Raw genomic sequence first — 7,828 nt, forward strand, 5'->3', positions numbered from 1 at the left:
ACTGTCAGAAGCTGACTGGGAAGATCGCAAATGGCAATCCCACGATCCCATTACCAAGTGCCCAGGTTTTGATAAAGTGACTGAAGATGCTGTTTTTGTCATAAGTGCAAGAAATGTTCATAAGGTGTTTTTTTTTAGTGCCGTAACTTTGGTCACTAAATCAATGGCTGTAAATTGGGAACTACCTGTAATCATGTAGGTAATTTCTCTTGCCAGCTTAGAAACAATATAGATCATGGTTTTTTTTTAAATTTAAAATGTGGATTTTGTGTGCGTGCATAGAGAAATTGTCACTAGCGCTGATGATGTTGCCTAATTTGGGTAAATGAAACATCTGCAAGAAAACAACCAAGCTCGGAGAGCACCAAGGTCTCCAGAATTCAACCCTACAAATATTCTCCTTTATTGAGAGAAATGGTCATTTCCCAGAATCCTGTTCTGGCTCAGTTTTAACGGACATCTGATCCTTTTCAAAACTGGTCTGTGGAAGCGAAGCCTGATCCACAGCCTGAAGGATTCAATTAACATCAGTACCCAGATTGTTGCTGTAGATCAGGGATGGGCAATTAATTTTCTCAAGGGATCACATGAGAAATTGGGATTGTTGTGGAGGGTTGAACCAACAGGGCTGTGAAAGTGCATAGGCATGCACGCATGGACATACGTAAATTGAAAAAAAAAAAAAGGCAACCGCTTTCAAAATTAAAGCAATCCAAAATGGGCCAGACAGGGACAGCCAAAGGAGCCGATAAAATGTAAAATGGCTAGGTCTCCTGTAGAGAAATAAGACAAAACAACTTCCCCACACCCTTTCCAAAAATCTTCAGTCTGGCACTCTTCCCCTCAGAAACAATAATAATAAAGTTGGAAGGGACCTTGGAGGTCATCTAGTCCAACCCTCTGCTCAGGCAGGAAACCCTATAGTAGTAGTAGTAGTAGTAGTAGTAGTAGTAGTAGTAGTAGTAGTAATGATAATGATAAAGTTGGAAGGGACCTTGGAGGTCATCTAGTTCAACCCCCTGCTCAGGCAGGAAACTATACCATTTTGACAAATGCCTGTCCAGTCTCTTCTTAAAAGCTTCCAGTGTTGGAGCATTCACCACTTCTGGAGGCAGGCTGTTCCACTGGTTAATTGTTCTCACTGTCAGAAAATTTCTCCTTAATCCCAGGTTGCCTCTCTCTTTGTTTAGTTTTCAACTGTTGCTTCTTGTCCTGCCTTCAGGTGCTTGACTCCCTCTTCTTTGGGGCAGCCCCTGAGATATTGGAACACTTGCTGTCATGTTCCCCCTCGTCCTTCTCTTCATTAAACTAGTCATACCCAATTCCAGCCATCGTTCCTTATATGTTTTAGTCTCCAGTCCCCTGATCCTCTTTGCTGCTCTTCTCTGCACTCTTTCTAGAGTCTCAGCATCTTTTTTACATCGTGGTGACCAAAACTGGATGCAGGCTTTTTCAAACCTTTCTGCTTGGTGGAGTGATCACAAAATTTCAGAGATCTTCTGGTGTGTTATTTATATCACCCCCGTTGTCTGTGGAGATTCTCAGCCATTCAGGTCATGGGTTAGTCCCAAAGGTGCTTTTTTCAAAAGGCAGCTAGACTTCGTTTTTCCTGCTTCAGCTTCTTGGATGAGAAGCAAAAGGTCTTTTAGGAGAAACATGAGTCCAACTGCTTTTTGAAAAAAAAAGGGATAGAATCAAGATCACGTGAAGTATTAATACCACTTTACAATGCCTTGGTAAGGCCACACTTGGAATACTGCATCCAGTTTTGGTCACCATGATGTAAAAAAGATGTTGAGACTCTAGAAAGAGTACAGAGAAGAGCAACAAAGATGATTAGGGGACTGGAGGCTAAAACACATGAAGAACGGTTGCTGTATGTCTAGTTTAATGAAGAGAAGGACGAGGGGGGACATGATAGCTGTGTTCCAGTATCTCAGGGGCTGCCCTAAAGAAGAGGGAGTCAAGCTATTCTCCAAAGCATCTGAAGGCAGGACAAGAAGCAACGGATGGAAACTAACCAAAGAGAGAAGCAACCTAGAACTAAGGAGAAACTTCCTGACATTCAGAACAATTAACCAGTGGAACAACCTGCCTCCAGAAGCGGTGAATGCTCCAACACTGGAAGTTTTTAAGAAGAGACTGGACAGCCATTTGTCTGAAATGGTATAGGATTTCCTGCCTGAGCAGGGGGGTTGGACTAGATGACCTCCAAGGTCCCTTCCAACTTTATCATCATCATCATTATTATTATTATTACTATCGGCCCCATTCAATTGGCTTTAGATGGACAGAGCTGGAGTTCATTTATGGAGAAAATGACCCCATTGAGCCAGCTCTGCAGATCTCACACTCCTTTCGGTGATCCAGGAAGTCCCCTTTGACCCATACTACCCAAAATAAGTACATGGTTTTGTGACATGTTGACATAGGCAGTGGGAAAGTAAGCCATTAGGAAAAGTCTTAGAAAAAGAAACAAAACTCACAAGGGAAGGGGAAGCCCTGGGTATACTTTGCCCCCTCTCTGCTCCCATCAAGAACTGTACATTCCTTGGTTTCCTATCCCTGCTCCAAAATGAAGTCTGTCCTGCAAACTTGGTGTGTTTAATAACTCACAATTAAAGCAAACGTACCTTAAAAGTGATGTGCAAACCAAAAGGAGCTGTGGATTGATTGGTTTAGCTCTGAATCATCGGTTCAGGTCAGATTACCCATCAGACAACTGGTTGAGGTGAAACGGTTTGGAAATTCAAGTCAACTTGGAGCATGTTGCATCAATTAAATTTTCTGAATTAATTTCTGTTTAGTTGGCTGGCTAGTTGGCTGGCTGGCTGGCCGGCCGGCCGAGTAATGCACTGATGATGTTACCTAGTTCTGTAATGAAACGTCTGCAAGAAAACCAAGCTCAGAGAGCACCAAGGTGCCCGGAGCCCAGAGGTGCTGAGTTTTTCGCAGGCAGAAGTGGACCAAACCTGCTGGTTCAAGATTGACAGTGTTTTTTAATCTTTCAGTGGGACCTACTACCTGGAAGATTCCCACGAATACGAATAGATGATACAATTTCCACCGCAGCAACTCCGAATTATCCTGCAGAAATGATTAAACCAATAAGGGGTCAATAGAATAGCTTGACCCCTCCTTTTTTGTGGCAGCCCCTCAGATATTTTATTAGACTAGACATACCCAGTTTCTGCAACTGTTCTTCATATGTGTAAGCTTGCAGTTTTGATTGACTTGTTGTTAGTTGCGAAGTCGTGTCCGACCCATCGCGACCCCATGGACAACGTTCCTCCAGGCCTTCCTGTCCTCTACCATCTTCTGGAGTCCATTTAAGCTTACGCCTACTGCTTCAGGGACTCCATCCAGCCACCTCATTCTCTATCGTCCCCTTCTTCTCTTGCCCTCCATCTTTCCCAGCATTAGGCTCTTCTCCCGTGAGTCCTTCCTTCTCCTTAGCTGGCCAAAGTACGTGAGTTTCAACTTCAGGATCTGGCCTTCCAAAGAGCAGTTGGGGTTGATCTCCTCTAGGACTGACCGGTTTGATCGCCTTGCATTCCAGGGGACTCGCAGGAGTCTTCTCCAGCCCCAGAGTTCAAAGGCCTCAATTCTTTGGCCCGTGTGTCAAGTGGACTCACTTTATTGACATGAAGGAGAAATCTTACTTTTTAAAGTTTTTTCACAATGAAATGCTGGGATCCGCCTCTAGAGGGCGCCATTCTTGCTTTCCAAGATTTAACCTCCTAATCTTTTTATATTGCTGTTTTATGAGGTTGCAAGCCTCCCAAAGTGGATTGACAGTGAGACGGACAGCAAATAAATTGGATAAATAAATTAAATCATAATAAATAACACAAAAGTGCATTCAGTTGGGAAAGCTGCTTTGAAAAAGTTGGGATGGGAGGGAGATTCCCCTATATTAGAGCTAAGTGCTGTAAAAAAATATTAATAGTATACACAGGTAGTCCTCAACTTACAACAGTTCGCTTAGTGACCAATCAAAATTACAGCCTTTTGCAGCATCCCCATGGCCACATGATCAAAATTCAGATGTTTGGCAAATGACTAATACTTATGACAGTTGCAGTGTCCCGGGATCATATGATCCCTTTTATGACTTTCTGATCAGCAAAGTCAATGGCTAAGCCAGATTCACTTAACCACATTGTGTTACTAACTGAACAACCACTTAGCAACTGTGGCAAGGAAGGTTGTAAAATGGGGCGAAACTCACTTCACAAATGTCTCGCTTAACAACATAAATTTGGGGCTCTATTGTGGTTGTAAGTCAAGGACTAGCTGTAGTAGGGGATACGATGGGCAAAACTCCATTTATTTAAGAGGGCTGTGTACAGAAATGGGTAGGTAAAAAGGATATAACAACATACGAAGAGATTTCTGCAGTGTTTTTTTTAAAGTGAAAAGGCAGAGATTTGATAGAAGTACAACAATCCCCCTGTGTATTGGATTTCATCTGATCCACATATCCCTATTCTTGGATTTATGCTATTCCTGCTGTATCTGAAACACAGATACAAGAATTATTTCTAAGGCCTGAAAATACCTTTGCGTCTGATACTTCCAGGTTCACAAACAGTGGAGTTTCATAGACCTCAAATCTGTCTGATTCCAGAAGCTGTTTCCATATTCATGGCAAAGAAAACATGTTTGGTGGTATAAAAGAGATCGTGTAAAATACACCAGTGCAATTCATGAAACATTTTGCGAAGGATAAATTGGAACATTGATTTATAATAAGATCCTAAGGGAAATTTAGCCTGGCTGTAATGAAGGCTATATCCAAAGCAAGTAATTAGAACAGTGGTTCTCAACCTTTTTAATGCCGCGACCCCCCAGCCAGTCGTAAGTCGAGGACTACTCAACCGGTTGTAAGTCGAGGACTACTCAACTGGTGCAGCACCGTTTGCAGAATGGGACTTTTGGCAGGCTCAGCAGGCAGAGACAGCCTGGACAATTCCTATTGGCTTTTGAAAGCCAATAGAATTAGACTCTATTCAAGAGAGTCTATTCTATTGGCTTTCAAAAGCCAATAGAATAAAAGGGAATAGCACAGCTAAGGAAAAGGGGGAAAAAATGGCGGACTGCGTTATTTGGCGACCCCCGTGAAATGGTCGTTCGACCCCAAATGGGGTCCCGACCCACAGGCGGAGAACCACTGAATTAGAATATAAACTTCCTCTAGTTGAAATGCTCTTCTTTCCAGATTACATCTTCACGTTGAACAGCAAAACCTCAGCTGTATCTGGAGCAGACAGCAGATAAATATTTATCAACTATGGAGCTATTAAACTGATATAGATATTTAGGAATAACCAATGTCATAATATTAGGACTGTACTTTGTACCTCTGGGTTATGCTGAATTCAGCCATGCCTTAAAATGTAAATATGCTTTTGAACAACTCTTTCTAATTTGGATGTCAGACTAGAATTGCATAGAGTAGCAACCATAACTTTATGGTTTTGATTTACTTCCTTCAGTTGTTCTCTTTTTTTCTGCAAGGGTGTTACTAACCGCCCATTATGGCCGTAAGTCGTAATGGTTGTAAAAACGGGTGGTTCATGTGAACAATTTTATTACTGTTTCGTGGTGGTCATTAAGCAAATCATCATGGTTGTTAAATGAACCCACGGTCATTAAGCGAACACCACAGTTGTTAAGCAAACCAGTGCTTTGCCGTGGATGCAGTTTCGCCCAAAAAAATAAAAGTAACTGCTGGTTTTCAGCAAAACTATCAAAAAATGCGGTCATGTGATCACGGCACTGCAAATGGGGTGTAATAATAATCATAATCATAATCATAATAATAAAGTTGGAAGGGACCTTGGAGGTCATCTAGTCCAACCCTCTGCTCAGGCAGGAAACCCTACACCATTTCGGACAAATGGCTGTCCAGTCTCTTCTTAAAAACTTCCAGTGTTGGAGCATTCACCGCTTCTGGAGGCAGGTTGTTCCACTGGTTAATTGTTCTAACTGTCAGGAAGTTTCTCCTTAGTTCTAGGTTGCTTCTCTCCTTGATTAGTTTCCATCCGTTGCTTCTTGTCCTGCCTTCAGGCGCTTTGGAGAATAGCTTGACTCCCTCTTCTTTGGGGCAGCCCCTGAGATATTGGAACACTGCTATCATGTCCCCCCTCGTCCTTCTCTTCATTAAACTAGACATACCTAATTCCAGCAACCGTTCCTTATATGTTTTAGCCTCCAGTCCCCTAATCATCTTTGTTGCTCTTCTCTGTACTCTTTCTAGAGTCTCAACATCTTTTTTACATCGTGGTGACCAAAACTGGATGCAGTATTCCAAGTGTGGCCTTACCAAGGGATTGTAAAGTGGTATTAACACTTCATGTGATCTTGATTCTATCCCTCTGTTAATACAGCCCAGCACTGTGTTGGCTTTTTTGGCAGCCGCAGCACATGGCTGGCTCATCTTTAAGCAATTGTCCACTAGGAATCTGAGATCCCTCTCAGAGTTACCACTGTTGCTGAGTGGCTAATGTGTGGTTATGTGATCGTGGGGGCTGACTCACAATTTTTGATCTGGTCATAAGTCCTCTTTTTGAGATCCATCGGAACGTCAAACGGTCACTAAACTAAGTAGCTGGTCATAAGTCGAGGATACGTTTGAAGTTATGACGGTGCTGAAAAAAGTGACTTATGTGGCTGGGTTCCTCTCCCCTCCCCTGAGCACATAGTATCAAAGCACAATTCCCTCCTGCAATTCACAGTCATAAATCACATTCTCCAATTAGTTTGAAATGCAGGCTTCCCCTCCAGTTCTTCAGCCAGCCATTTCTTATCATCTCTTATTTCAATAACCTTGGTTCACAAACTAGGTCCAGTATTTTTAGGTCTAGCTAAACTCTCATGCCCATTCCTCCCACTAGCATCATCTAACTCTAACTCTAGGAGTAAACCATAAGAAGAAAGTGGTTGCATCTCCATCTATTGTCAAAGCAAAAACGTCCGATGTGAGCAGCTTCCACTATCGCATCTCAACTGTCAGTACTTATCCTTCCATTCCCCCTCGACCCCCCACCCAGTCAGCCATCAGAACTAATGAAGCTTCTTGGCTGAGAAGCAAAATCTCTTCTTCTTCCTCAAGGAAAAAACAGTCCGGTTGCCGTTTGAAAAAGCACCTTTGAGACAGGTACGACTTGGATGACTGAGAATCTCCGCAGACACCTCAGCTGAGCCAGCACTTGGAGGAAAACACTCTGGATATTCCGAGGATGGCAAACCGCCGTAGCGAAGTCCATTTGTTTATGTAAATTTGGGGTTGAGTAGTAGACTGATCTAGCACACGACATGTTCCTTTTTTCTAAATATTCTTCCTTGCCCACAGGTCGTCCTCAGCTTAGTGACCGTTTGAAGTTACAATAGCACTTGAAAAAAATGACCTATGACCGTTTTTCACGCTTAACGGCCGTTGCAGCATCTCCGTGGTCTCGTGATCAAAATTCAGACTTTTGGCAACTGACTCATATTTATGACGGGTGCTGTGTCCCTTTTTGCAACCTTCTGACAAGCAAAGTCAATGGGGAAGCCAGATTCACTTAACAGCCATGTAACTAGCTTAACAATGGTAGTGACAATTGTGGCAAGAAATGTTGTAAACTGGGGCAAAATTCAAATGTCTCACTTAACAACAGAAATTTGGGGCTCCATTGAGGTTGTAAGTCAAGGACTACCCATACAGAAGTTCAGTCACAGATCACTGAATAACATCAGAATGATCCTTCTTTTTCTTTCCTTTCAAATAAGAAGGATCCATTTTATTTTTAAAAATCTCAAAAACTGAAAAAAGGCCCCCAAA

This window comes from Crotalus tigris, unplaced genomic scaffold (genome assembly GCF_016545835.1).
Source record: "Crotalus tigris isolate CLP2741 ecotype Arizona unplaced genomic scaffold, ASM1654583v1 scf7180000019004.2909048, whole genome shotgun sequence".
Classification (NCBI taxonomy): Eukaryota; Metazoa; Chordata; class Lepidosauria; order Squamata; family Viperidae; genus Crotalus; species Crotalus tigris.